The 24,830-nt window shown below is 44.9% G+C and overlaps 1 protein-coding gene across 1 annotated transcript in view; it reads right to left on the bottom strand.

Moving 5' to 3' along the window:
* The window catches only part of LOC115108783 (serine/threonine-protein kinase Nek7), a 151,991-nt gene that overhangs the window by 82,004 nt on the left and 45,157 nt on the right, over positions 1 to 24,830 (bottom strand). The gene's annotated exons all lie outside the window — the stretch shown is intronic.

The raw sequence follows: 24,830 nt of genomic DNA on the forward strand, positions 1-24,830 counted from the left end.
TTCCTCCCGGGAAGGACTGCCCGTTCCATGATCTCGCCATCACGGTTGACAACTCCATTGTGTCCTCCTCCCAGAGCGCTAAGAACCTTGGCGTGATCCTGGACAACACCCTGTCGTTCTCAACTAACATCAAGGCGGTGGCCCGTTCCTGTAGGTTCATGCTCTACAACATCCGCAGAGTACGACCCTGCCTCACACAGGAAGCGGCGCAGGTCCTAATCCAGGCACTTGTCATCTCCCGTCTGGATTACTGCAACTCGCTGTTGGATGGGCTCCCTGCCTGTGCCATTAAACCCCTACAACTCATCCAGAACGCCGCAGCCCGTTTGGTGTTCAACCTTCCCAAGTTCTCTCACGTCACCCCGCTCCTCCGCTCTCTCCACTGGCTTCCAGTTGAAGCTCGCATCCGCTACAAGACCATGGTGCTTGCCTACGGAGCTGTGAGGGGAACGGCACCTCAGTACCTCCAGGCTCTGATCAGGCCCTACACCCAAACAAGGGCACTGCGTTCATCCACCTCTGGCCTGCTCGCCTCCCTACCACTGAGGAAGTACAGTTCCCGCTCAGCCCAGTCAAAACTGTTCGCTGCTCTGGCCCCCCAATGGTGGAACAAACTCCCTCACGACGCCAGGACAGAGGAGGCAATCACCACCTTCCGGAGACACCTGAAACCCCACCTCTTTAAGGAATACCTAGGATAGGATAAAGTAATCCTTCTCACCCCCCCCCCATTAAAAGATTTAGATGCACTATTGTAAAGTGGCTGTTCCACTGGATGTCATAAGGTGAATGCACCAATTTGTAAGTCGCTCAGGATAAGAGCGTCTGCTAAATGACTTAAATGTAAATGTAAAAATGAACAAGGCAGTTAACCCACTGTTCCTAGGCCGTCATTGTAAATAGGAAATTGTAAATAAGAAAAGTTGGTTTGGTGTATCTAGCTTGAACAGTTCAATAGTTACTGTTGGTGGGTTACGTTAAGCAAATGTAATTATATTTATAGTTATATACTAGTTATATAACAAAAACATAAACGCAACATGCTGCTGGTCCCATGTTTCATGAGCTGAAATAAAAGATCCTAAGTGGGTGAGCTGATGACCTCCCATGGCCCACCCAGTCATGTGAAATCCATAGATTAGGGCCTGAAGCATTTATTTCAATTGACTGATTTCTTTATATGGCCTGTAACTTGAAATTGTTGCATGTTGCGTTTTATATTTTTGTTCAGTAGAGTTGATAAAGGTTTGAAATAATTTTAAGTTAGGATAGCCTGAATGTTTTAAAGTTGGTCTTGTAGCTTAATTGGCTCAGGAGAAGGACCATTTTGTTAGGATAGCCTGAATGTTTTAAAGTTGGTCTTGTAGATTAATTGGCTCAGGAGAAGGACCATTTTGTTAGGATAGCCTGAATGTTTTAAAGTTGGTCTTGTAGATTAATTGGCTCAGGAGAAGGACCATTTTGTTAGGATAGCCTGAATGTTTTAAAGTTGGTCTTGTAGCTTAATTGGCTCAGGAGAAGGACCATTTTGAATATCTACCTCTATATCTCTATGATTCTCTTTCAAACTCATGATCATTTATGCAAATGTTTTAAGTTTATAGTTCAAAAAGTATATATAGTATAACAAATCTTTTGACAACCAATCTAAGTAGGGTCAGTCTGAACATCTCAAAGTTCGTTTGGAGTTGATATCGTAAATCGGTGAAAGAGGATGGATCTAGAATTCATCATATTTTTACCATTCTAGTCTATGGCCCTTTTTGCAATTGAAATGCATTGGTATCCCTAGCAACGGCTCCATTTGGGTTGTTCAATGGCGAGACATGAGAGCGCTGTTAGCTGATATTAGCTTGCTACTTTTCCTCACTATAAACTCAGACAAACAGCTGTAACTTTTGATTGGTAGGAGATAATTATGTTCTCAGTCCAGATTTGAATAGCAGAGAAGTACACCACGATGTCATACACTATAAGTTTGCATCTAAAGTGCTGCGTAACTTGTCAAAATGTCAGCAGTTTGTAAAAAGTTGTTCAATTTGGACTCATCAGACCAAAGGACAGAGATCCACCCGTCTAATGTCCATTGCTCGTTTTTCTTGGCCCAAGAAAGTCTCTTCTACTTATTGGTGTCCTTTAGTAGTGGTTTATTTGCAGGAATTCAACCATGAAGGCCTGATTCATGCAGTCTCCTCTGAACAGTTGATGTTGAGATGTGTCTGTTACTTGAACTCTGTAAAGGATTTATTTGGGCTGCAATTTCTGAGGCTGGTAACTCTAATGAACTTATCCTCTGCAGCAGAGATAACTCTGGGTCTTCCTTTCCTGTGGCGGTCCTCATGAGAGCCAGCTTCATCATAGTGCTTGATGGTTTTTGCGACTGCACCTGAATAAACTTTTAAAAGTTCTTGACATTTTAAGGACTGACTGACCTTAATGTCTTCAAGTAATATGAATTGTCATTTCTCGTTGCTTATTTCAGCTGTTCTTGACAAAATATGGACTTGGTCTTTCACCAAATAGGGCTATTTTCCAAATATCACCACTACCTTGTCACAACACAACTGATTGGCTCAAACAAATCACGAAGGAAAGAAATTCCACAAATTAACTTAACAAAGCACACCTGTTAATTGAAATGCATTCCAGGTGACTACCTCATGATGCTGGTTGAGAGAATGCCAAGAGTGTGCAAAGCTGTCATCAAGGCAAAGGGTGGCTACTTTAAGGGAAGACAAAGTGAATCTATGCAGTGAGCGTAAATCAGTTGACGTGTGACAAAAAGCAAATAGAGGATCCTGGTAGGTCATGTTTTCTCCCCTCAGCCAGATGAGTGAGTGAGTGAGTGAGTGAGTGAGTGAGTGAGTGAGTGAGTGAGTGAGTGAGTGAGTGAGTGGCCTGCCTGGCCTGACTCTACCACAGTAGATAGATACAGGCTTCACAATTAGGATGACTCTCACTATCTGTCAGCATCGGCTCCGTCACACGACCATGACACACACACAATCCCGACCCACAGACAGGGATACAATTACGAACACTCCCTTGCACAAACACAATGTTTGATTCACACACACACACACACACACACACACACACACACACACACACACACACACACACACACACGTGTTTGTGTGTGTTGGTGTGTATCCTTCCCTGCGAGACTCTGTCTGGTTGTCAGGACAGGAGACAGAGGGAGCTTGAGCATTCCCCCATGTAGCCAATTAAAACGCTGCGTTCAGGAGTTGCAGAGAGAGAAACACCGTCTCCGTGGCGATAGAATCCGGGTGATTTAGTAAAGGTTAATCAGGTTAATTAGCTGTAAATCTGCCGACGTGTCGCTGAGTTGCAGTGTGGCACACGCCAGGGATGTTCGCCATCACCACTATTGTTGTTGGATTGGTTAGGCTTTAGTTTTCTGGTATTCCGGGATCATTTGCCTTCGAGTGCCGCGCTTTGAAGAACTTAAAAAGTGTTTGCACAACACAGTCTCTCCTGGGATTGTGTTGGGAGCCTTCTTTTCCCCTCTTCTGAAATGTACATTAAAAGCCTCTTTTCAAATAATTAATCAGCATTCAAATGCAAAAAAAAAAAAATCATTAGCAGAATTAAAAATACCCAAAGCTGGCGAGGGAGACTAAAATATCATCAGTTCAGTTCAACGTCTGACTCCCATACAACATGATCTGCTTTTAAATATATGAATAAAGTCATCAAGGAATAAATTACACACACCCTGACAGCTCATCCTTTGTCAAATCCATGATAGAAATCCTACATATTCGATCACAAAATAGCCTATATTCATAAAACAAACAGCTGGCTAAGTGACGTAGCCTGGCACACAAAACAACTTAAAAATGTATGGACATAACTGCAAAGACTGTGTCTTGAAGATGTTTTTTCTCGACCACTTGCTGTGGTCCATAAGCCAGTGAGGATACAGTGAGTGCCTGCTGTGCTCCAGCCTGACATTTGGCTGGGCTGGAGTGTTGTTTGGGCCATGAGTTACCCTCACTAGTGGTTATTAACAGTCCAGTCTCCTTTCCTGCTGAGGTTTCAGATGGGGGCTGACGCTAACACCCCTCTCTTCTCACTGATCCGGCTCCGTGTCAAAATACCCACGAGGCATCTGGGTTCTACATCTCTCCATCCCACACTCTCGTTAACAGGATCAGTTAAGACTGCCAGTTTACATCAGAGCAGGGGAGATGCACTAACGAGGAAAGAACAATTAACGGCCAGCACTCACTCATTCTGGAGGCGCAAACGATGTACGCAATGTATCACTCAAACGTAACACACAGTCCAATTCAGTCAAAATCTGTTTCTGGGGCAACAAAATAAAGCAACGATCTTTAAAAAAATACAATATTCTGACAAAGAAAAGATAGATACTGTTATCTTGTTATTAAAGTCAATATAAGTGTATTTCAATCTGACCTGTTTAATCCCATCTTTGATTGCAAATTATCTCTGAGCCTGGTTTTGGGAATTCTGCCTACAAAGACGGACCACTGACTAGTATGAATCATTTCACCCCCCAATCTCCCATCCAAATCCTGTCACCTACACCCCTACCCCCTCCACTCTCCCTGATTCCCCAGCCTCTCTCCTCATTAGCCTGATGAGCTGGTTCAGAGTGACGGAGCGCAGCGGCGGGAGAGGAAAGGCTTCACTTTCACCAACACTTCCTCCTCTCTCCATTATTCATGTAACAGAGAAGGAAAACAATGAGAGAGACACAGAGAGAGAGAGAGAGAGAGAGAGGACGAGAGAGAGAGGAAGAGAGAGAGAGAGAGAGAGAGAGAGAGAGAGGAGAGACAGAGACAGAGAGGAAGAGGAAGAGACAGAGAGGAAGAGAGACAGAGAGGAAGAGAGAGAGAGGAAGAGAGAGAGAGGAAGAGAGAGAGACAGATACAGAGAGACAGAGAGACAGACACAGAGAGAGAGAGGAAGAGAGAGAGAGAGGAAGAGAGAGATATGGAGTAAGAGAGCAAGCGAGAGGAACAGAGAGAGAGGAAGAGAGAGAGAGAGGAAGAGAGAGAGAGGAAGAGAGAGAGAGAGGAAGAGAGAGAGAGAGGAAGAGAGAGAGAGAGAGAGATATGGAGAGAGAGAGCAAGCGAGAGGAACAGAGAAAGATACATGAATCCGTTATAGAACCCATTGCCCTTTATGGTTATGATAATGCATGCAGAGCAGAATTAGGGCGATACCCGCTAATTATCAAAATCCAGAAAAGAGCCGTTAAATTCCACAACCATCCTATAAGGAAGCGATTCCCAAAACTTCCATAAGAAAGCCATCACCTACAGAGAGATTAACCTGGAGAAGAGTCCCCTAAGAAAGCTGGTCGTGGGGCTCTGTTGACAAACAGACCCCACAGATCCCCAGGACAGCAGCACAATTAGACCCAACCAAATCATGAGAAAACAAAAAGATAATTACTTGACACATTGGAAAGAATAAACAAAAAAAACAGAGCCAACTAGAATGCTATTTGACCCTAAACAGAGAGTACACAGTGGCAGAATACCTGACCACTGTGACTGACCCTAAACAGTGAGTACACAGTGGCAGAATACCTGACCACTGTGACTGACCCTAAACAGTGAGTACACAGTGGCAGAATACCTGACCACTGTAACTGGCCCTAAACAGAGAGTACACAGTGGCAGAATACCTGTCCACTGTGACTGACCCTAAACAGTGAGTACACAGTGGCAGAATACCTGTCCACTGTGACTGACCCTAAACAGTGAGTACACAGTGGCAGAATACCTGACCACTGTGACTGACCCTAAACAGAGAGTACACAGTGGCAGAATACCTGACCACTGTGACTGACCCTAAACAGTGAGTACACAGTGGCAGAATACCTGACCCCTGTGACTGACCCTAAACAGTGAGTACACAGTGGCAGAATACCTGACCACTGTGACTGACCCTAAACAGAGAGTACACAGTGGCAGAATACCTGACCACTGTGACTGACCCTAAACAGAGAGTACACAGTGGCAGAATACCTGACCACTGTGACTGACCCTAAACAGTGAGTACACAGTGGCAGAATACCTGACCACTGTGACTGACCCTAAACAGAGAGTACACAGTGGCAGAATACCTGACCCCTGTGACTGATCCAAACTTACGGAAAGCTATGACTATGTACAGACTTCGTGAGCATAGCCTTGCTATTGAGAAAGGTCGCAGTAGGCAGACCGGGTTCTCAAGAGAAGACAGGCTATGTGCACACTGCCCACAAAATGACCATATTAGAGACACATATTTCCTTCAGATTACACAAACAAACCCGATATACATCGTTACAACACTGTATATACAGTTGAAGTCGGAAGTTTACATGCACTTAGGCTGGAGTCATTAAAACTCGTTTTTCAACCACTCCACAAATTTCTTGTTAACAAACGATAGTTTTGGAAAGTCCATGGGATTGAGGTCAGGGCTTTGGGATAGTCATTCCAATACCTTGACTTTGTTTTCCTTAAGCCATTTTGCCACAACTTTGGAAGTATTCTTGGGGTCATTGTCCAATTGGAAGACCCATTTGCGCCAAGCTTTAACTTATGTCTTGAGATGTTGCTTCAATATATCCACATCATTTTCCGTTTTCATGATGCTATCTATTTTGTGAAGTGAACCAGTCCCTCCTGCAGAAAAGCACCCCCACAACATGATGCTGCCACCCCCGTGCTTCACGGTTGGGATGGTGTTCTTCGGCTTGCAAGCCTCCCCATCTTTCTTCTAAACATAACAATGGTCATTATGGCCAAACAGTTCTATTTTTGTTTCATCAGACCAGAGGACATTTCTCCAAAAAGTGTCATCTTTGTCCCCATGTGCAGTTGCAAACCGTAGTCTGGCTTTTTTATGGGCGTTTTGGAGCAGTGGCTTTTTCCTTGCTGAGCGACCTTTCAGGTTATGTCAATATAAGACTTGTTTTACTGTGGATACTGTTTCCTCCAGCATCTTCACAAGGTCTTCACAAGGTCCCTTGCTGTTGTTCTGGGATTGATTTGCACTTTTCTCTAGGAGACAGAACGCGTCTCCTTCCTGCGCGGTATGACGGCCGCGTGGTCCTATGGTGTTTATACTTGAGTACTATTGTTTGTACAGATGAACGTGGTACCTTCAGGAATTTGGAAATTGATCCCAAGGATGAACCAGACTTGTGGAGGTCTACAATTTGTTTTCTGAGGTCAGTTTAGTGATGATGGTAGTTGTAGTAGTAATGATGATGATGGTAGTTGTAGTAGTAATGATGATGATGGTAGTTGTAGTGATGATGATGGTAGTTGTAGTAATAATGATGATGATGGTAGTTGTAGTAATGATGATGGTAGTTGTAGTAATGATGATGGTAGTTGTAGTAATGATGATGGTAGTTGTAGTAATGATGATGGTAGTTGTAGTAATAATGATGGTAGTTGTAGTAATGATGATGGTAGTTGTAGTAATAATGATGATGGTAGTTGTAGTAATGATGATGATGGTAGTTGTAGTAGTAATGATGATGATGGTAGTTGTAGTAGTAATGATGGTAGTTGTAGTAGTAATGATGGTAGTTGTAGTAGTAATGATGATGGTAGTTGTAGTAGTAATGATGATGGTAGTTGTAGTAGTAATGATGATGGTAGTTGTAGTAGTAATGATGGTAGTTGTAGTAATGATGATGGTAGTTGTAGTAATAATGATGATGGTAGTTGTAGTAATGATGATGATGGTAGTTGTAGTAATGATGATGATGGTAGTTGTAGTAGTAATGATGATGGTAGTTGTAGTAGTAATGATGATGGTAGTTGTAGTAATAATGATGGTAGTTGTAATAATGATGATGGTAGTTGTAGTAATGATGATGATGGTAGTTGTAGTAGTAATGATGATGATGGTAGTTGTAGTAGTAATGATGGTAGTTGTAGTAGTAATGATGGTAGTTGTAGTAGTAATGATGATGGTAGTTGTAGTAGTAATGATGGTAGTTGTAGTAATAATGAAGATGGTAGTTGTAGTAATGATGATGATGGTAGTTGTAGTAGTAATGATGATGATGGTAGTTGTAGTAATGATGATGGTAGTTGTAGTAATGATGATGGTAGTTGTAGTAGTAATGATGATGATGGTAGTTGTAGTAATGATGATGATGGTAGTTGTAGTAGTAATGATGATGGTAGTTGTAGTAGTAATGATGATGGTAGTTGTAGTAATGATGATGGTAGTTGTAGTAATGATGATGGTAGTTGTAGTAATGATGATGGTAGTTGTAGTAATGATGATGGTAGTTGTAGTAGTAATGATGGTAGTTGTAGTAGTAATGATGATGGTAGTTGTAGTAATAATGATGATGGTAGTTGTAGTAATAATGATGATGGTAGTTGTAGTAGTAATGATGATGATGGTAGTTGTAGTAATGATGATGGTAGTTGTAGTAGTAATGATGGTAGTTGTAGTAGTAATGATGGTAGTTGTAGTAATAATGATGGTAGTTGTAGTAATGATGATGGTAGTTGTAGTAGTAATGATGGTAGTTGTAGTAGTAATGATGGTAGTTGTAGTAATGATGATGATGGTAGTTGTAGTAATGATGATGATGGTAGTTGTAGTAATGATGATGGTAGTTGTAGTAATGATGATGGTAGTTGTAGTAATGATGATGATGGTAGTTGTAGTAGTAATGATGATGATGGTAGTTGTAGTAGTAATGATGATGATGGTAGTTGTAGTAGTAATGATGATGATGGTAGTTGTAGTAGTAATGATGATGATGGTAGTTGTAGTAATGATGATGATGGTAGTTGTAGTAGTAATGATGATGATGGTAGTTGTAGTAGTAATGATGATGGTAGTTGTAGTAATGATGATGATGGTAGTTGTAGTAGTAATGATGATGGTAGTTGTAGTAGTAATGATGATGGTAGTTGTAGTAGTAATGATGATGATAGTGAGAGAGAGAGAGAGAGAGAGAGAGAGAGAGAGAGAGAGAGAGAGAGAGAGAAAGAGACAGAGAGAGGAACAGAGAGAGAGAAACAGAGAGCGAGAGAAACAGAGGAAGGGGGAGATAGAGCGAGAGAAATAAAGAGCAAGAGAAATAAAGAGTACAGAAATAGATAGAGAGAAAGGTATAGCGGGATAGACACACATAAAGAGAGGGAGTACAGAGAGAGAGATGTGACTGTAGCAGTGCTCTGGGTACATGATCTGTGTGAATCAAAGGCCCCTTTGAGCAGCAGAAGACAGTGGAAGTGGTGTCCATGATTACAAGAAGCAAGGAAACCTTTGAATTTGTCTTGATGAAAGCCATAGGCCCAGACCTCATCTGATCTGATGATGGCTCTGCTCGGCTTGACTGAAGACACAGAGACTAATGATCGCAGTCTCAAAATATTAAAGAAGAGAAGCATATTTAACAGTCTCCCATTTATTTTAATCACTATTAAAATCATTACTCTGGACAGAAGTGTGTGTGTGTGTGTGTGTGTGTGTGTGTGCCACCACTAGCGGTCTTTGAGTTGGTATCTTAGGATCTAATGGGAAAAGAAATGGAGCAACCTCATTGTCTCTCTGGGTGGGCGAGGAGGCTTTGAAACTGGCTTCACAGAACAGTTAGCAACACAGTCAAACACTTTCCACTTTCAAAAGTTCCCAATCAGAATTCAACAGCGGATGTTAATCAGATGTTAATCACATCTCTTCCAACTGAACCTCTTCTTGTGAACGGCTGTATTAATCATTTAGAGCAATAGTGGACCTAAGTGACTCCAACATGTTTATTAGGCCTCAGGAGGAGTAAACACCCATCTAGGTGACTTGCCTTTATTCACGTTGTCCAATGCAGGTTTGATTTCACTGAGAGAGACTTGGGCTCTCGGTGAGGTGGCTTCCTTTGTTGAGAGAAGACGATTTCTTAATTATGTCACAAAGGACTTCTTCTGGCATGGTGTGGATTTCCAATGAGAAAGAGGTATAAGAGAGGTATAGAATCTTTGATGTGATTCATTTGGGTTCTGATAGTAATTCCCCCTTTTCAGATTCAACAGTTGCTATATCAGCTAATTGATCACTGCTGCGTAGCTGACCAGTAAAACACTGGGACGGTGACCATGGAAATAATGGTTGAATCTAACTCTGCTCTGTCTGATCAATAAATTCAGTTCTGACTTGACCTTGGAAAGAGTAATAGATTGCCCTCAGAAAGTATTCACAACCCTTGACCTTTTCCACGTGCTGCTGGGTCACTGATCTACCCATAATACCCAATAATATGAGTTAATGCCTAGTTAAATAAAAGGTTACACACACACACACACACACACACTGACAAAAAGTTATTATGTTTGGCATTTACACATGTCCACATTACCAGTAAAACATAATCAAAACCTATTTCTTTCACTTACTTGCTGTGCTGTCGTTTCATTCTCAACCAGGATTTCTATGTTACGCCGTTTGGGTCTGTGTGTGTCAAATAACACTACTTGACAAATAAGCTTGTTGACCAATCAGGACCTTAATCACGTAACGTGTTCATACATCTTTTTACGTAGTTATTGCACATTGATGGGCGTGACCCCCATATGGGGTCATACGTATGCTACGGTGCTGGTAAAGTCACCTACAGTGCTGTTCATAAAAAAAGCTAGCTAGCTCATGGATCCAAACAATGTTCTTCCCCAAAAACATAGTAGAATAACAATCTGTTTCAGTAGCTATAGTTAGCTAGCTAACTATACAGCTAGGTGTCATCTAAAATAATCCTCATTTATAAAACAGTTCTTATTGGATTAATGGTGGTCAGGCCCATCTATATGTGAAGCTAGCCACAATAAGGATGAGCCACAATAGTGGACTTTTAGGTTAGCCTTCAAAATAAAAGTGTGTCATTGACAGTGATACAAATAGTATAATTATGCCATAATTGACTAGATCAAGCTAAATGAGGTTGGAATGATATATAAAATCAACAAATAACAATAATTAATTACATTTGACAGAAATCTGTTGAAATCACACTTGGATGTATTATACTATTGCATTGGAGGCATAACTATTTCACTGTACAGCCCTACCTATGGATTGTGGATCAATGACATAGTGGGGTATCAGTCTACTCAGAGACACCCAGAGAACATTAGCATCATAGCTCTTATTGCGGGACTCTGAAACAACCGAATTGTGCCACATGTATTGTCAACCTAGGTGTATTGAACACTATCACTGAGGAAAAACAATACTGCGTGAATGTTTTGGAGTGTTTTTGAGGAAAATATATTGGGTATTGAGTAGACTGATACCCCATTTCATTGATCCCCAATCCTCAGGTAAAGCTGTACAGTGCAATGTGAATGTCAATACACACAATAGGCTGACTGGGGAGGTGATTTCACACAGTCACAGTCCCGTGATAAGAGCTACAGCGTGTATATATATTTGCCTAAACTCTTCACAGATATGTTCTCTGGGTGTCACCGAGTAGACTGACCCCATTTCATTGCTCCACATTCCAACCTTGTTTAACATTATCTAGTCTAAATATGGCATGATTCCACCAATTGTAACCTTCTGCATCACTTTTAGCTAATACTTACTCACAAGGATTCCTAAATCATTGCTAAGAAAAATGAAAATGACTGCAGTTTCTACTGGTCATTGTTTTCAGGCTGGTTGTATTGGTGCTAGCTAGGTACCAAGCTAAAGCCAACACATAATGCTTTATTAGCACACATCGTTCGTGGCCGGTGTTTGCAGACTTTTTTTGTCTAATAGTAGTGGTGGTGCTTGGCTTGTACATGCATATTCAGAACACACCTCAATCTATAATAGAACTGTGTTATACTGATAGTAGTGGTGGTGCTTGGCTTGTACATGCATATTCAGAACACACCTCATTCTATAATAGAACTGTGTCATTTGACTCGCCTAATAGTGTCATTTGACTCGCCTAATAGTGTCATTTGACTCGCCTAATCGTGTCATTTGACTCGCCTAATCGTGTCATTTGACTCGCCTAATCGTGTCATTTGACTCGCCTAATCGTGTCATTTGACTCGCCTAATAGTGTCCTTTGACTCGCCTAATAGTGTCCTTTGACTCGCCTAATAGTGTCCTTTGACTCGCCTAATAGTGTCCTTTGACTCGCCTAATAGTGTCATTTGACTCGCCTAATAGTGTCATTTGACTCGCCTAATAGTGTCATTTGACTCGCCTTTTAGTCTCGCTGGAATGTTCTTACTCTTTCAAATGACTGCTGGAATGTTCTTACTCTTTCAAATGACTGCTGGAATGTTCTTACTCTCAAATGACTGCTGGAATGTTCTTACTCTTTCAAATGACTGCTGGAATGTTCTTACTCTTTCAAATGACTGCCGGAATGTTCTTACTCTTTCAAATGACTGCCGGAATGTTCTTACTCTTTCAAATGACTGCCGGAATGTTCTTACTCTTTCAAATGACTGCCGGAATGTTCTTACTCTTTCAAATGACTGCCGGAATGTTCTTACTCTTTCAAATGACTGCTGGAATGTTCTTACTCTTTCAAATGACTGCCGGAATGTTCTTACTCTTTCAAATGACTGCTGGAATGTTCTTACTCTTTCAAATGACTGCTGGAATGTTCTTACTCTTTCAAATGACTGCCGGAATGTTCTTACTCTTTCAAATGACTGCTGGAATGTTCTTACTCTTTCAAATGACTGCGGAATGTTCTTACTCTTTCAAATGACTGCTGGAATGTTCGACTGCTGGAATGTTCTTGCTCTTTCAAATGACTGCTGGACTGTTCTTACTCTTTCAAATGACTGCTGGAATGTTCTTACTCTTTCAAATGACTGCTGGACTGCTCGATCCACACAGCAGACGTTGTGGACTAGGTTAGGAAGGCTGTGTTGCAGGTGTAGGGACGAATTTTACGTGGCGTCATTACGTCATGTACCTACTTTATACAGATATGCATGTCATCTTTGACATCGGTTTTTAACATCGGCGTTAAACTAGACATTGGGGGCGGCAGGGTAGCCTAGTGGTTAGAGCGTTGGACTAGTAACCGAAAGGTTGCAAGTTCGAATCCCTGAGCTGACAAGGTACAAATCTATTGTTCTGCCCCTGAACAGGTAGTTAAACCCACTGTTCCTAGGCCGTCATTGAAAATAAGAATTTGTTCTTAACTGACTTGCCTAGTTAAATAAAGGTCAAATTAAAATAAATAAATTGGGCCGATACCGAAGTTGGCATTTTTAGCTAATATCGTGTGTTGACCGATATTTACAATGACGGACTACCAGGGAACAGTGGATTAACTGCCTTGTTCAGGGGCAGAATGACAGATTTGTACTTTGTCAGCTCGGGGATTCGATCCAGCAACCTTTCAGTTACTAGCCCAACGCCCTAACCACTAGGCTACCTGCCGATATATCGTGCATCCCTAGTTACAGAGTTTAATGGCTGTGAGGAACGATCAACAACAATGTAGTTACTCCACAATACTAACATAATTGACAGTGAAAAGGAAGCATGTACAGAAAAACAATATTCCAAAACATGCATCCTGTTTGCAACAAGACACTAAAGTAAAACTTTTGTCCTGAATACAAAGTGTTTGGAACAAATCCACCACAACACATTACTGAGTACCACTCTCCATATTTCATCATATTATGGTTATGCTTGTAATAGTTAAAGAACTGGGGAGTTTTTCAGGATAAAGAAGAAACGGAATGGAGCAAAGCACAGACAAAATCCACAGAGTAAAACCTGTTTCAGTCTCCTTTCCACCAGACACTGGGAGATGAATTCACCTTTCAGCTGGACAATAACCTAAAACATACACAAAGCCTACACACTGGAGTTGCCTACCAAGACGGAAGTGAATGTTCCTTAGTGGCTGAGTTACAGTTTTGACTTAAATCTACTTGAAAATATGTGGTAAGGCTTGAAAAAGGGTTGACTAGCAATGATCAACAACCAACTGGACAGATCATGAAGAAGAAGAATGTGCAAATATTGTACAATCCAGGTGTGCAAAGCTCTTACAGACTTACCCAGAAAGACTCACAGCTGTAATCGCTGACAAAGTATTTACTCAGAGGTTTGAATACTTATGTAAAGGAGATATTTCTGTATTTAATTGAAGAAATTAGCAAAAATGTACAAACATTACACCAAACACTTGCAACTCAAAATCTAGCGTTTGTATTGGACAGTTTCAGCAAACAGGGCGTGATCAACCTGAATGTGTCCAATAGAAACACTAGTTTTCGTTGCAAAATTTTTGGAGTAATGATTACACCCTTATGTGTAAGGAAACTAGCTAGCGATCTAACTAGGCTAACATTAAATATGTAGTTGTCGCTGAACCGCAAAGTAACCATGTAGCTAACTTTACTGTTGGAACAGTTCTAACTAGTCATACTAAAGCAGGTAGCTAAAGACACGACAGGCTGTTTTCTAAGATGTAAGATGAAATAGTCGTGTTCATTTTAAAGGAGAACAAAAGCTACTTACATTTGAACACCACAGCAGAAGCTTTGCTATTCTCCATCTTCCAAATTGTTTTGTTTACTTGAAGAGATCTAGCTATCAAAACTCCCAGACCCTTTCTTCATTGGGTCAGCCATTATCAACAGAAACTGGGGTCACGGCCAGGGTCAGCCATTATCAACAGAAACTGGGGTCACGGCCAGGGTCAGCCATTATCAACATAGACTGGGGTCACACCCAGGGTCAGCCATTATCAACAGAAACTGGGGTCACGGCCAGGGTCAGCCATTATCAACAGAAACTGGGGTCACGGCCAGGGTCAGCCATTATCAACAGAGACTGGGGTCACGGCCAGGGTCAGCCATTATCAACAGAGACTGGGGTCACGCCTGGGTCAGCCATTATCAACAGAGACTGGGGGTCACGCCCAGGGTCAGCCATTATCAACAGAGACTGGGGGTCACGCCCAGGGTCAGCCATTATCAACAGAGACTGGGGTCACGCCCAGGGTCAGCCATTATACATTTACATTTACATTTAAGTCATTTAGCAGACGCTCTTATCCAGAGCGACTTACAAATTGGTGCATTCACCTTATGACATCCAGTGGAACAGTAGTGCATCTAAATCTTTTAAGGGGGGTGAGAGGGATTACTTTATCCTATCCTAGGTATTCCTTAAAGAGGTGGGGTTTCAGGTGTCTCCGGAAGGTGGTGATTGACTCCGCTGTCCTGGCGTCGTGAGGGAGTTTGTTCCACCATTGGGGGGCCAGAGCAGCGAACAGTTTTGACTGGGCTGAGCGGGAACTGTACTTCCTCAGTGGTAGGGAGGCGAGCAGGCCAGAGGTGGATGAACGCAGTGCCCTTGTTTGGGTGTAGGGCCTGATCAGAGCCTGGAGGTACTGAGGTGCCGTTCCCCTCACAGCTCCGTAGGCAAGCACCATGGTCTTGTAGCGGATGCGAGCTTCAACTGGAAGCCAGTGGAGAGAGCGGAGGAGCGGGGTGACGTGAGAGAACTTGGGAAGGTTGAACACCAGACGGGCTGCGGCGTTCTGGATGAGTTGTAGGGGTTTAATGGCACAGGCAGGGAGCCCAGCCAACAGCGAGTTGCAGTAATCCAGACGGGAGATGACAAGTGCCTGGATTAGGACCTGCGCCGCTTCCTGTGTGAGGCAGGGTCGTACTCTGCGGATGTTGTAGAGCATGAACCTACAGGAACGGGCCACCGCCTTGATGTTATTTGAGAACGACAGGGTGTTGTCCAGGATCACGCCAAGGTTCTTAGCGCTCTGGGACGAGGACACAATGGAGTTGTCAACCGTGATGGCGAGATCATAGAACGGGCAGTCCTTCCCCGGGAGGAAGAGCAGGTCCGTCTTGCCGAGGTTCAGCTTGAGGTGGTGATCCGTCATCCACACTGATATGTCTGCCAGACATGCAGAGATGCGATTCGCCACCTGATCATCAGAAGGGGGAAAGGAGAAGATTAATTGTGTGTCGTCTGCATAGCAATGATAGGAGAGACCATGTGAGGTTATGACAGAGCCAAGTGACTTGGTGTATAGCGAGAATAGGAGAGGGCCTAGAACAGAGCCCTGGGGACACCAGTGGTGAGAGCACGTGGTGTGGAGACGGATTCTCGCCACGCCACCTGGTAGGAGCGACCTGTCAGGTAGGACGCAATCAAGCGTGGGCCGCGCCGGAGATGCCCAACTCGGAGAGGGTGGAGAGGAGGATCTGATGGTTCACAGTATCGAAGGCAGCCGATAGGTCTAGAAGGATGAGAGCAGAGGAGAGAGAGTTAGCTTTAGCAGTGCGGAGCGCCTCCGTGATACAGAGAAGAGCAGTCTCAGTTGAATGACTAGTCTTGAAACCTGACTGATTTGGATCAAGAAGGTCATTCTGAGAGAGATAGCGCGAGAGCTGGCCAAGGACGGCACGTTCAAGAGTTTTGGAGAGAAAAGAAAGAAGGGATACTGGTCTGTAGTTGTTGACATCGGAGGGATCGAGTGTAGGTTTTTTCAGAAGGGGTGCAACTCTCGCTCTCTTGAAGACGGAAGGGACGTAGCCAGCGGTCAGGGATGAGTTGATGAGCGAGGTGAGGTAAGGGAGAAGGTCTCCGGAAATGGTCTGGAGAAGAGAGGAGGGGATAGGGTCAAGCGGGCAGGTTGTTGGGCGGCCGGCCGTCACAAGACGTGAGATTTCATCTGGAGAGAGGGGGGAGAAAGAGGTCAGAGCACAGGGTAGGGCAGTGTGAGCAGAACCAGCGGTGTCGTTTGACTTAGCAAACGAGGATCGGATGTCGTCGACCTTCTTTTCAAAATGGTTGACGAAGTCATCTGCAGAGAGGGAGGAGGGGGGAGGAGGATTCAGGAGGGAGGAGAAGGTTGCAAAGAGCTTCCTAGGGTTAGAGGCAGATGCTTGGAATTTAGAGTGGTAGAAAGTGGCTTTAGCAGCAGAGAGAGAAGAGGAAAATGTAGAGAGGAGGGAGTGAAAGGATGTCAGGTCCGCAGGGAGGCGAGTTTTCCTCCATTTCCGCTCGGCTGCCCGGAGCCCTGTTCTGTGAGCTCGCAATGAGTCGTTGAGCCACGGAGCGGGAGGGGAGGACCGAGCCGGCCTGGAGGATAGGGGACATAGAGAGTCAAAGGATGCAGAAAGGGAGGAGAGGAGGGTTGAGGAGGCAGAATCAGGAGATAGGTTGGAGAAGGTTTGAGCAGAGGGAAGAGATGATAGGATGGAAGAGGAGAGAGTAGCAGGGGAGAGAGAGCGAAGGTTGGGACGGCGCGATACCATCCGAGTAGGGGCAGTGTGGGAAGTGTTGGATGAGAGCGAGAGGGAGAAGGATACAAGGTAGTGGTCGGAGACTTGGAGGGGAGTTGCAATGAGGTTAGTGGAAGAACAGCATCTAGTAAAGATGAGGTCGAGCGTATTTCCTGCCTTGTGAGTAGGGGGGAAGGTGAGAGGGTGAGGTCAAAAGAGGAGAGGAGTGGAAAGAAGGAGGCAGAGAGGAATGAGTCAAAGGTAGACGTGGGGAGGTTAAAGTCGCCCAGAACTGTGAGAGGTGAGCCGTCCTCAGGAAAGGAGCTCATCAAGGCATCAAGCTCATTGATGAACTCTCCGAGGGAACCTGGAGGGCGATAAATGATAAGGATGTTAAGCTTGAAAGGGCTGGTAACTGTGACAGCATGGAATTCAAAGGAGGCGATAGACAGATGGGTAAGGGGAGAAAGAGAGAATGACCACTTGGGAGAGATGAGGATCCCGGTGCCACCACCCCGCTGACCAGAAGCTCTCGGGGTGTGCGAGAACACGTGGGCAGACGAAGAGAGAGCAGTAGGAGTAGCAGTGTTGTCTGTGGTGATCCATGTTTCCGTCAGTGCCAAGAAGTCGAGGGACTGGAGGGAGGCATAGGCTGAGATGAACTCTGCCTTGTTGGCCGCAGATCGGCAGTTCCAGAGGCTACCGGAGACCTGGAACTCCACGTGGGTCGTGCGCGCTGGGACCACCAGATTAGGGTGGCCGCGGCCACGCGGTGTGGAGCGTTTGTATGGTCTGTGCAGAGAGGAGAGAACAGGGATAGACAGACACATAGTTGACAGGCTACACAAGAGGCTACGCTAATGCAAAGGAGATTGGAATGACAAGTGGACTACACGTCTCGAGTGTTCAGAAAGTTAAGCTTACGTAGCAAGAATCTTATTGACTAAAATGATTAAAATGATACAGTACTGCTGAAGTAGGCTAGCTGGCAGAGGCTGCGTTGTTGACTATGTAGGCTAGCTGGCAGTGTCTGCGTTGTTGACACTACACTAATCAAGTCGTTCCGTTGAGTGTAATGGTTTCTACTGTGCTACTGTGCTGCTATTCGGGGCTAGCTGGCTAGCTAGCAGTGTTGATTTACGTTACGTTGCGTTAAAAGAACGACAATAGCTGGCTAGCTAACCTAGGAAATCGCTCAAGACTACACAATTATCTTTGATACAAAGACGGCTATGTAGCTAGCTATGTAGCTAGCTACGATCAAACAAATCAAGCCGTTGTACTGTAATGAAATGAAAAATGTGATACTACCTGTGGAGCGAAGAGAAATGCGACCGGATTGTTGAGTGCGGAAGTTCTGTTACGTTAAGGACGACAAATAGCTGGCTAGCTAACCTCGGTAAATTAAGATAATCACTCTAAAACTACACACTCTAAACTACACAATTAGCTTGGATACGAAGACAGCAAAGACAACTATGTAGCTAGCTAACACTACACTAATCAAGTCGTTCAGTTGAGTGTAAGTTGTGCTGCTAAACTACACGGTAGACGTTAGCTAGCTAGCTAGCTAGCTGCAGGGCGGTGTAGACTGCGTAGGACGACGAAATACGATAATTACGCAATTATCTATGATACAAAGACGGCTATGTAGCTAGCTAAGAAGAAAAATTGCTAAGATTAGACAAATCAAACCGTTGTACTATAATGAAATGTAATGAAATGTAATACTTTATCAACAGAGACTGGGGGTCACGACCAGGGTCAGCCATTATCAACAGAGACTGGGGTCACGCCCAGGGTCAGCCATTATCAACAGAGACTGGGGGTCACGCCCAGGGTCAGCCATTATCAACAGAGACTGGGGTCACGCCCAGGGTCAGCCATTACCAACAGAGACTGGGATCACGCCCAGGGTCAGCCATTATCAACAGAGACTGGGGGTCACGGCCAGGGTCAGCCATTATCAACAGAGACTGGGGTCACGTCCAGGGTCAGCCATTATCAACAGAGACTGGGGTCACACCCAGGGTCAGCCATTATCAACAGAGACTGGGGTCACGTCCAGGGTCAGCCATTATCAACAGAGACTGGGGTCACACCCAGGGTCAGCCATTACCAAGAGACTGGGGTCACACCCAGGGTCAGCCATTATCAACAGAGACTGGGGGTCACGACCAGGGTCAGCCATTATCAACAGAGACTGGGGTCACGCCCAGGGTCAGCCATTATCAACAGAGACTGGGGGTCACGCCCAGGGTCAGCCATTATCAACAGAGACTGGGGTCACGCCCAGGGTCAGCCATTATCAACAGAGACTGGGGTCACGCCCAGGGTCAGCCATTACCAACAGAGACTGGGGTCACGCCCAGGGTCAGCCATTATCAACAGAGACTGGGGTCACGTCCAGGGTCAGCCATTATCAACAGAGACTGGGGTCACGTCCAGGGTCAGCCATTATCAACAGAGACTGGGGTCACACCCAGGGTCAGCCATTATCAACAGAGACTGGGGTCACGTCCAGGGTCAGCCATTATCAACAGAGACTGGGGTCACGCCCAGGGTCAGCCATTACCAACAGAGAGCCTGGAGCAATTAGGGTTAAGTGCCTTGCTCAAGGACATAGGCATCTTTTTTTCCATCCTGTCGACTCAGGATTTGAACTAGCAACCTTTCGGTTCCTGGCTCAATGCTCTAACGGCTAGGCTACCTGCCACTGTGTGTGTGTGTGTGTGTGTGTGTGTGTGTAAAAACTGTGCATGTGTGATCCTCTCCACCCACCACCCATATACAGCACAAATGTCTGCCAGGCCTCGAGTGCGTGCAGGTGTCAGGCTTCCTCCTCCTCTCCGTGTTGTTCAGACTAGTTGGCACGGGTGTAAAGGCCCAGGCCACCTCTCAGCCTATTGTCCTGTCCTCTCCAGACCAGCGACAAGGACTTATTTAGTGGGAAGCCTTTTTGTTTCCACTGCCGTCAGTCCTGCAGGTGGCTTTACAGCGGAAGGTACAAGGCTCTTCATTACCGCAGAGGGACCGTGTCCGTTTGATGTCTGCAGATGGACTGCCAAGGAGGATGCTAATGATCACTTGACAAACAAACACAGTCCACTTGTATTTGTAAAGAACATCTCTGATCACAATCATAAAAGGATGACGGCTAGCTAGGCCTGGCTCATACCAGCCGACTATAGACTGTCAGTTGTGTTTCAATTAAATCACATGAAACAAACAATATAGCTAAACAATTCATTTTGACATGTACATAAACTGAGAAAATATATAAATATTGACACATGTAAAATGGCTGCCTGTGGTTGTGTAGTTAAGACCAGGAGATACAAGACGCATCCAATAATATCAGAGGTCGTTACATTGGCTAGCCTGACACATACTTTTCACTGACTGTGCACTCAATGTCTTACACTCTTTCATAGATCTTTGGATGACACCACCAGACGTTGGTATGAAGGGCTAAGTCAATCTACAGTTCTATAGCGATCCTATAAGACCAAGTCCTGAAAGACTGCGGTTGCCAAATTGTTTCTCACTAGGAGCACCCACCAACCTCAAGCTTTAGGACTACAGGATTCTACACTAACTTTTTTTAGTTGGTGACACCAGCACATTAAATAATTGATAACAATTGATAATTGATAATGACCCGTGTTCCATAATGTGTCTGCATTCCATACAGAAACAGGCTAATAACGACAAGTCATCTTCTAAATTAGCATGTTCTAACGTTGATTTGTATAGATTTACTGTAGCAAATCTAAAATATAGTGCAAAATGTATTTCTTGCAAATTTCAAAGCGCCATGTGTTCTTTTATGCAACATCCTCTGGAGAGCAAAATTTGAAGAAAATAAAAGATACTTGATACCAAAACGAAACTTCATTTTTTTCAGGATTTCGCTCTCAAAATCCCCTTTTTAATAGAAAAACATCAAACATTGGATCAGCCACTACAGACGAGAGCATGCCCCACATCGCCTCTACCTCCCGAGTGACATCAATATTCGGTTCCAATTATCTACCTAGAATTAATTTGGCTGGACAATTAAAAAACGTTGAAGCCATTTTTCTCAGACTGACCAGTACCCATCACCCTACCAACATGTACAAATGACCTGGACCTGGACCAGTACCCATCACCCTACCTACATGTACAAATGACCTGGACTGACCAGTACCCATCACCCTACCTACATGTACAAATGACCTGGACTGACCAGTACCCATCACCCCTACCTACATGTACAAATGACCTGGACTGACCTGTACCCATCACCCCTACCAACATGTACAAATGACCTGGACCAGTACCCATCACCCTACCTACATGTACAAATGACCTGGACTGACCAGTACCCATCACCCTACCTACATGTACAAATGACCTGGACTGACCAGTACCCATCACCCTACCTACATGTACAAATGACCTGGACTGACCAGTACCCATCACCCTACCTACATGTACAAATGACCTGGACCAGTACCCATCACCCTACCTACATGTACAAATGACCAGGACTGACCAGTACCCATCACCCTACCTACATGTACAAATGACCTGGACTGACCAGTACCAATCACCCCTACCTACATGTACAAATGACCTGGACCAGTACCCATCGCCCTACCTACATGTACAAATGACCTGGACTGACCAGTACCCATCACCCTACCTACATGTACAAATGACCTGGACTGACCTGTACCCATCACCCTACCTACATGTACAAATGACCTGGACCAGTACCCATCACCCTACCTACATGTACAAATGACCTGGACCAGTACCCATCACCCTACCTATATGTACAAATGACCTGGACTGACCAGTACCCATCACCCCTACCTACATGTACAAATGACCTGGACCAGTACCCATCACCCTACCTACATGTACAAATGACCTGGACTGACCAGTACCCATCACCCTCCCTACATGTACAAATGACCTGGACTGACCAGTACCCATCACCCTACCTACATGTACAAATGACCTGGACCAGTACCCATCACCCCTACCTACATGTACAAATGACCTGGACTGACCAGTACCCATCACCCTACCAACATGTACAAATGACCTGGACTGACCTGTACCCATCACCCTACCTACATGTACAAATGACCTGGACTGACCTGTACCCATCACCCTCCCTACATGTACAAATGACCTGGACCAGTACCCATCACCCCTACCTACATGTACAAATGACCTGGACTGACCAGTACCCATCACCCTACCTACATGTACAAATGACCTGGACCAGTACCCATCACCCCTACCTACATGTACAAATGACCTGGACCAGTACCCATCACCCTACCTACATGTACAAATGACCTGGACTGACCAGTACCCATCACCCCTACCTACATGTACAAATGACCTGGACTGACCTATACCCATCACCCCTACCTACATGTACAAATGACCTGGACTGACCTGTACCCATCACCCCTACCTACATGTACAAATGACCTGGACTGACCTGTACCCATCACCCTACCTACATGTACAAATGACCTGGACTGACCAGTACCCATCACCCTACCTACATGTACAAATGACCTGGACTGACCAGTACCCATCACCCCTACCTACATGTACAAATGACCTGGACTGACCTGTACCCATCACCCTACCTACATGTACAAATGACCTGGACCAGTACCCATCACCCTACCTACATGTACAAATGACCTGGACCAGTACCCATCACCCCTACCTACATGTACAAATGACCTTGACTGACCTGTACCCATCACCCTACCGACATGTACAAATGACCTGGACTGACCTGTACCCATCACCCTACCTACATGTACAAATGACCTGGACTGACCTGTACCCATCACCCTACCTACATGTACAAATGACCTGGACTGACCTGTGCCCATCACCCTACCTACATGTACAAATGACCTGGACTGACCTGTGCCCATCACCCTACCTACATGTACAAATGACCTGGACCAGTACCCATCACCCCTACCTACATGTACAAATGACCTGGACCAGTACCCATCACCCTACCTACATGTACAAATGACCTGGACCAGTACCCATCACCCCTACCTACATGTACAAATGACCTGGACCAGTACCCATCACCCTACCTACATGTACAAATGACCTGGACTGACCTGTGCCCATCACCCTACCTACATGTACAAATGACCTGGACTGACCTGTGCCCATCACCCTACCTACATGTACAAATGACCTGGACCAGTACCCATCACCCCTACCTACATGTACAAATGACCTGGACCAGTACCCATCACCCCTACCTACATGTACAAATGACCTGGACCAGTACCCATCACCCTACCTACATGTACAAATGACCTGGACTGACCAGTACCCATCACCCCTACCTACATGTACAAATGACCTGGACTGACCTGTACCCATCACCCCTACCTACATGTACAAATGACCTGGACTGACCTGTACCCATCACCCCTACCTACATGTACAAATGACCTGGACTGACCTGTACCCATCACCCCTACCTACATGTAGAAATGACCTGGACCAGTACCCATCACCCTACCTACATGTACAAATGACCTGGACCAGTACCCATCACCCTACCTACATGTACAAATGACCTGGACCAGCACCCATCACCCTACCAACATGTACAAATGACCTGGACCAGTACCCATCACCCTACCTACATGTACAAATGACCTGGACCAGTACCCATCACCCTACCTACATGTACAAATGACCTGGACCAGCACCCATCACCCTACCTATATGTACAAATGACCTGGACTGACCAGTACCCATCACCCCTACCTACATGTACAAATGACCTGGACCAGTACCCATCACCCTACCTATATGTACAAATGACCTGGACCAGTACCCATCACCCTACCTACATGTACAAATGACCTGGACTGACCAGTACCCATCACCCTCCCTACATGTACAAATGACCTGGACTGACCAGTACCCATCACCCTACCAACATGTACAAATGACCTGGACTGACCTGTACCCATCACCCCTACCTACATGTACAAATGACCTGGACTGACCTGTACCCATCACCCCTACCTACATGTAGAAATGACCTGGACTGACCTGTACCCATCACCCTACCTACATGTACAAATGACCTGGACTGACCAGTACCCATCACCCTACCAACATGTACAAATGACCTGGACTGACCTGTACCCATCACCCTACCAACATGTACAAATGACCTGGACCAGTACCCATCACCCTACCTACATGTACAAATGACCTGGACCAGTACCCATCACCCTACCTACATGTACAAATGACCTGGACTGACCAGTACCCATCACCCTACCTACATGTACAAATGACCTGGACTGACCTGTACCCATCACCCTACCTACATGTACAAATGACCTGGACTGACCTGTACCCATCACCCCTACCTACATGTAGAAATGACCTGGACTGACCTGTACCCATCACCCTACCTACATGTACAAATGACCTGGACTGACCAGTACCCATCACCCTACCAACATGTACAAATGACCTGGACTGACCTGTACCCATCACCCTACC

This window comes from Oncorhynchus nerka, linkage group LG24 (genome assembly GCF_034236695.1).
Source record: "Oncorhynchus nerka isolate Pitt River linkage group LG24, Oner_Uvic_2.0, whole genome shotgun sequence".
Lineage (NCBI taxonomy): Eukaryota > Metazoa > Chordata > Actinopteri > Salmoniformes > Salmonidae > Oncorhynchus > Oncorhynchus nerka.